At 36.9% G+C, this 7,619-nt stretch overlaps 1 protein-coding gene across 4 annotated transcripts in view; it reads left to right on the forward strand.

The window, feature by feature from the left end:
- Nucleotides 1–7,619, forward strand: part of LOC121077343 (connector enhancer of kinase suppressor of ras 2-like) — a 180,609-nt gene that overhangs the window by 16,068 nt on the left and 156,922 nt on the right. The window lies entirely within an intron of this gene.

Here is a 7,619-nt window from a genome sequence, read left to right on the forward strand (position 1 = left end):
AGAATTAAAGAAAAATTTCCAGATACTGGACAAAAAATCTTAAGTAATTATATTATGATATATTCTGTATTTTTATAAAATATTTATTAATTTTAAAAGGCTTAAATTACACTTGGGTTTGTCAAATCCCTTGGAATTCAAAAGCATTTAAATACTACAGTCAAATTACTTTAAAAGAAAATTCAGAAAATTCTATAAAAGTATTAATTTCCGGCGTCATGTGGTACCAACACAAATTTTAATGAAGTGAAATATTTTAGTATCCATTTATTGCCATTGTATTTATTTTGAAGGCTTCAGCAGGTTACGTGATTTTACTTTACAGCACTGCTTAGTTTAGAAATGACACAGGATGAATACTTGAATGCAAAACAAATTTTCCCATTTGAAATAAAAAACAGAAGCCTTGTTTCAATGCACTGAAATGACCTGAGAGTAATAGAAACTTTCGTTTACATAGTTGAGTAGGCTACATGAAAAGTATTCCTAATAGGCTTATATGGTTACTATTTGCATTGCAGATTAGTCCGAAAGACAAAAGTCTGTTTACAGCAACTTCCTCCTGTATTAGTATTTGGGATCCACTTATCCCATTAGTAAATGGCTGCAAGACAGCAAGAGAGTTCTAGAAAGTCCCATATGATCTGACTGATTTCTCTCTGACCGTTTAGTAGTGAATTTGGTTTTGGACCATCCCTAAATACACACGAATAGAAATAGAGGCGCAACCTTCTGTTACAGTAGTCACTGTAGAAAAGAGCAAAGATACTAGCAAAACAAAGCAGAGCCTCAGATAAAATGTGTAGTAAAGGGAAAACTACTCCAGACTATGGCAAAGTGCAGCATCAAATTAAATCAGCAGTTTGGATAATATCTTTAGATACTAATAAGTATATTGCCATGGACTATTTAGTAACCAGAGTACATATTTGTGAAAAAGCGCTTACAGGGATAAGATGCCTCACTGTCCTACCCCTGGAAATCACTGGTATATTTTTACTGTAAACCACTGCATCAAGCTGCCAATGGATTTCTGCTGCATTGTTTATAAAAACTGCTTACAAAAATCTTTGCTTTAGAAACAGAGGGAATCCTTTCTTGTTCAATGTAAAGGAAATTCCACTTCAGTTTCTGATGTCAGATAATTAAAACTGCTTTAATCAACAACATCAACATCACCTGTATTGAATGGACCTTTTAAATCAACGGGATCACCTGCAGCACGTTCTACTATTGAGTATATTACTGTGTCTGTGAACAAGCACACTTAACAAATGGACAGTTTGCTGGAAGTGAAGTGCCCCAGTGGCGAAGGCGCTTTTTATCTTTTCAAAGAAGACTTAATGTAGAATTTGTAAACTTACTGAGCCAAGAAAATATTGGCTCTGTGAACCTATAAAGCTCTTGTGGTGATCATTTGTCTGTTCCTGTGTACCTTCAGACACCTGTAGGCTTAGCTTGGCTGTAATCCCATAACTAATTCGAGCAGAAATTCCTTGACTCCAGCAAACTCATTTAATAGTGGTTTTACAGTATTACTAATTTGTTTTCAGCTGCATTAGTTCATATTTTCAGTGCTTGAAGAGAAGAATCAGATCTTCAGAGCTAAACTTGCACGTTAAATGATGCATTAGACATACTCTTTTTTATTTAAATATATTTTACCTGAACATTTCTATTAGGAAAAATAACCTTGTGTTTATTTTTGGGTGCAAGCAAAGTTTTCCAAATGCAACAACATTCTAAATATGCCTTACATTGCTCCAGTCCCAAAAGAGATGCAGAAACAGCAAAAAAGAAAAGCTAATTCAGTTAATAAAAATGATTAACTGTGCTGCATTGATTGTGGCTGGACTGATTATACATTTAGTTTCAGGTTTTCCCTAGCAGGCAGTCCCCGTATTCAAGCTGCCTTGAAAAGGAGGGAGAATAGAAAGTGCAGCAGGGAAGCTGATGACGCCAATGGGCTTCTTAACATTCACATCACACAGGGCTCCGGCAAACCCCTTTCAATCTCCGTGCTTTTCATTAAATCACTACCTGCTTTGTAGCCGCTTCTCTCAAGCAGCGATTCTCTTCCATTTACATAACATAAACGCTAGCAATGTGCTAAGTATCTGTGGGATTGACATGCATACGGGCTCCTTTGATGTTATCCTTAAAAAAATTCATGGCAGGAAACTCAGAAAGGAGGAGGAGCAGCCTGAGGAAGACATCAAAAAAGACAATTCTGGAACATCGTGTTTGGACAGCCAACTCTTTTGGAAAGATGTAGCTGGCTCTTTGCAATATACTTTGTAACCCTGTGGAAAGCATTGGCCTAGAATGCTGATAATTTTCAAAAGGAGAAGATGCAAAGATCAAACAAACATCAAAACAAACAAAGAAAATCTCTCCTCAACCAGTATGTACACTAAGCCAATAATGTAGGCACCACAAAGGAGAACTACAGCAAAATGAAAAATCCTTTGCCACAGAGGACTATAAGAAAGTTCTGACTGTCCTCATCTCCAGCAAAACACTTGTCTTCTCTTTTTATATACCCTTTTTCACCAGGAAATACGGATTTTTTTTTAGGCAGAAAGTTATTCTAACAGCACAGCACACAAACACACAGAAGTGGAGAATTATATCCTCACAACCAGTCCTATGCGCAAAAATATTTGGTTTAGTAATTTAATAGAGTAAAAAACCTTTGCTTACTTTCCTGCCAATTATGCACTGCATAGGCCTTTAAGAGGTAAAAATAAAAGTATACTCAGTGTAGGCCATTAACTGAGTAGGAAAAGTTTGTCATATCTATCTTGGTACTCTCTGCGTTGTAGATTTTAATTAGTTTATGATCTGGAGGAGGCACTCTTTGCATTTCAGTTCAAAACAGGCTACTCAGCCTAACTCTCTTTATTGAACAAGCATGTAAACTATTTTTTTCCTGAATTCAATCTCCTACAGAATTCAGCTGAAGCCGAATCAGCTCTTGTAATCACAAATTTCATACAGGCCTTCAGAAGCACAAAAGGCTGGAGAAAAGCCTGCTCAAAGTCACAATTTTTCCATTTTCTTGGACCATGGGAAGAATCTCATCCAAGGCAAGGTTTGCATGAGAACAGAACCTAATAAACACATGTGATTGCTCAGATAGGTAAATATATAAAATATAAATGGGATCTACACTTTGCAAAAGAGAATTGCTATTACAAGCATCATAAAAGTGATACCACAAAGCTATAGGGAACAGCTAGAGCAGAAATCGATATATGCAGCAAGTGGGCTTTTAGGAATCAAGCTGCTAAAAGAAATAACAGAAGGGTCACGAGGGGAAGCACAGATGAACAACTGCTATGCAAAATAACTTATCTGTATTGAGAATCACAAAACTGCATTTCAACTATCAGAGATCAACATCCCTAAGAACTGTACGGTATCTGGGATCCCAGTGCACGATTTCTCTGATGGTTCCTGCAGGCTCTGATGCAGGCACCTGCGGTTGTCCCTTCTGACAGATGACAACTACATGGAAGGTCAGTTCAGAAAAGATGACAGAATGTACTTTTCTTTATAGGTTCGATAGATACATCTTTTCCTAAATCTTACAGGCTCCCGACTGACCACATCATTTGTCAATTCCAGAAGAAAAAATAGCAGATTTAAAGGTAACCTTCTGTACGATTATAATCCAGCTGTATGCTTTTCTGTGAAACACTGGCTTAGAAAACAGTACTGTTTACTTCAGACACATCTGTTGCACCGTTGTGGTCAGTAGCTCTTACTGTGTATCTACATTGTCTTCACTGTGGTGCTAGTTCAAAGCCAGGCTCATTTAGGAACATTTACAACTCAAAAAAGTACTCGAGTAGCACAGAGGAACTGTGTTACCAGAACCCACTGCATTACTAACGTGACCGTCACCGACTTTCCAGTGCCAAACCTAGTACCAAACTGGGAGCATCTGGTTGTCACAGTATTTTCAGCAACTGTGGAATAAGCACGGTTCTTATTTAGTAATACACTTACTACTAAATTTGAAGGGTGAGATCCTCAAAGAAGGCTAGGATCATTGAAGAGAACACTTTGCAGAAGGTGTTACAGCTGCAGTCATAATGTAAACTGGATCTTTAGTTGCTTCCTGTTTTGATATTTGGTCAAGAACAGTACAAGAATTTGTGGAACTGAGGACTTTCATATATTGTGCAGAGGAGTCTGTATCAAATTGACCCATAACTAACAAAAATCATCAAACTTTTTTCTCCCTAGCAGTTAACTTTTAGCATTTTACAGACTCAATATTTCTTGTTCACATTTAATTCCACAAGTACAATTTGAACAATTTTCAGAATACAGACTATCTTTTGGATCAAAAGTTACCTTTTCCATGAAGAGGACTTCAGTCTGAAGAAATATCTGTGATACAATGCTTTCTGGTGGCATTTGGCTCATCTGCCTGGAAAATTAAAATTGATTTTGCTTACAATTGCTTAAATTACCACAGTCATCACATTACTAGTTTGGCAGTTATGATAACTTTTACTGAATTCATTTTCATCTCAAAAAGAGTACTTTTTTCTTTATTTCCTAACTTGGTTGTTTAGAAAGACTTTTGAATCAGGCTGCTGGCAAAAATGAAGTAATGCTTCAGCCATCAGTATTTATTTTTTAGTTAAATTTATCCTTTAGAAAAAAAAAAAATGGTACAGCTCACTGCTTAAACACTGTAGGTCTAAATGTTAAGTATGAAAGCTGAAAGACCTCCTTTTTGGTTTTACTCACTTTAAATTTCAAACTTGTTTAGATGGTTCTTGACCAGTTAATCTGTCTCATCGACTTGCCTTAGATTCCCTTATTTGTGTAAATAACTTCAAAATCATAAAAATAGTAAGAAATAGTCTTAAATAAAATAAAATGCTTGTACCTCCCTAAGTGTTGACTTGATGGTCAAAAGGACCATTGAGTATACACATAATTATCTTTGCCACAAAAAGTGAGACTAAGTTAAGGGCACAGTAAAACTCTGAGCCAATGATATTTCTATAATTTGCCACTCTGATAAATGGATTTATGAAAATCATTAAAAGAAATTAGTCCTAAAAAGTCATATTCAATTTAAAAATAATAAAATAATTAAGTCCTCTAACATAACATTCCTTTTCTGAATTTTTTTTTCTTTACAACGAGCTGTTTATTCCTACAGTGTTCAAATGTTTTATTTTTTTGCCTTTAAACTAGGCCAATTCAATTACAGACATGCTAGCACAATATGAGTTGACCCAAAAGCAAATATGTTTGTATTTGTCCAAGTTGTCCACCATGGTCTTTAGCAAGAGTAATAACTATTTTCAGTTTTTAATTCTCTCTTTCCAGTACAATTCTTCCACTTCAGAGGTGGGACGCTATAGGTGTATATATGGGTGTATAGGTCTCTATCTTATTTGCCTAGCTTTATTTTCTACCTCGTATTACACATTCTTATGTGCTTAAACTGTATTCCAGAAGTCTAGGAAAAAGAAAATCCATGTCAAGAGTCTGATAACGTTTCTGCACCAGGCTGAGGTAGGTTGCTGAATGGTACTTGCCTACCATCCATTAAACTTCCATAAATCTATCTATAGTATCTACCTAGTTTGTTGCAATTGTTAGCATTGCACAAAATGTAATTATAAAGGCCTGCTAATTTCATTGGTATTTACTTTTTTCTCAAAAACAGATTTTGATTTGCTCCTTTCAGGCAATTGGACAGGATATGTCTCTGTGCAAATAGCACTATTTTAAATATACAACCAAAATTACCTGGCTCTAAGAAGCCATATTTTAATGATTATGTTTGCAAAATAGGTCCCAAACTAACACTGAACTACACTCAGGAAATAAAAGCAATCTGTTGTTGAGGTATACATTCGATATCCTGAGCATATAGAAACATCTCCGCTGTAAGAGCAGAAGAGATCCTGACAGTTACAAACCAGTGCTCCCTGTAGCTTCCAGAAAGCTGCTCTGAAAAGATTTGGCCTTCCTTTTGCTCTCTAGCAAACTGAGAAATCTGTGAGGGGACGGTTCAATAAAACTTTTCTTTTCACTGCCGTCTCAAGGTCCTTTTACCAAAGCAACAGCCGTGATCAACACTGATGAACTTCATGGTATAATTAGCTTACCTGGTGCATATATAAATGAGACTTCAGGAAACCAACATCAGTTTCAGGTAAGTGCTGCATGTAACAATAAAAACAGTGCCACCTTGTATTACTTTCTTTCTATTTTTTTTACAAACTCTGTTTAACAGAAGATGTATTTTGTTCCCAGATAAAGTACATGTTCCGATGCAACCTGCTGCACTTGAAATTACAGATCAATTTCTGCACTTGAAAATGGAAGGAACGGAGATTTCAGCAAAACGGGGACACGAACAAGCTATATAAAGCTGTAGTGCATTATCTTTGTTTCTTTTGTGCCATTTGCACTTATTTATACCATATAAAAATAACAGATGGTGGGCATGAAACCTGTGGTAGAGCACAGAAATCACTGCAGCAGGCTTCTCCCTGCCAATTGTCCCCAGTGCCTGGCTGTGATGGGATGCTGGGACCACAGCCCCAGGGTCTGCTGGAGCACCGGCACCACTGGGATGCCTGAGGCTCCCGTGAGATTACTTCTGTACCCAAGAAAATGTATATGTGAGTTCAGCAGAAATCGCCTGTTTATTTCACCTTATATGCTTTTCCATAATCACATTCATTTTTAATAATTATGTAATAAAATCATTGAAGTATGCACGAGTACTGAGTAACTGGGACTAAACTTTTCTGTCCCTCCCCTGCTCCTCATGACTGAAGGTGGCAGGGCCTGGAAATTGTGTAAAACACACTCGACAGAAAACACACACGGACATATGTGATATAAAACACACGTGGACATTCAGTTAATTGCCCAGATCTCCAGGACAAACAAAAGCTCTTAGATAAAACTTGGTCCTGATTTTCTTATGGACATCAGGTGCATAACAGACTGGACATTTTTGATGGATAAAAAAGCTTATTCTCATTAAATAATTTACTATATACATATATATATAAAATAGTATTGCACACTAAATAATGCTGCTATATTTACAGCAACAAGATCATGTCAGGAAAAGACACTTTGAACTAATGAAACTCATATGAAACTGTATGGCCTGAGCACGATTTTCCTTAAGATTTCTGTTCCTATATAATCTATTAATGGGCACAACCTCTACATATTTTGTTGTGCTAAAGTATACTGTAGTGGATATGCAAAATACAATAGAGAGTATAGTTAAAACATAATATGGTTTAGAAATTGGATCGCTCAGTAAGCAATTCCTGCCTCTACAGTTAATTTCATTTTCCCCATTCGGAGAGAAAGGACTAACGAAGCAATTCCACAGCCAAACACACAGCAATATTTCTGTATTTTATCCAGTTTGGGATGGGAAAAACCAAGGCCGCAGCTTTAACAGCTGGACCGCAGGCAGGGAGAGACAGAGGTGAAATTTGGAACTCCCTCACCTCAGAGCTGTCCCCGAGGGTGTGACATGGATGTCCCCAGCCACCAAGGCATCGCAGGGACCCAGCAAAGAGCATTGCAGCTGCACTTCTCCGCCTTGA

This window comes from Cygnus olor, chromosome 13 (genome assembly GCF_009769625.2).
Source record: "Cygnus olor isolate bCygOlo1 chromosome 13, bCygOlo1.pri.v2, whole genome shotgun sequence".
Taxonomy (NCBI): domain Eukaryota; kingdom Metazoa; phylum Chordata; class Aves; order Anseriformes; family Anatidae; genus Cygnus; species Cygnus olor.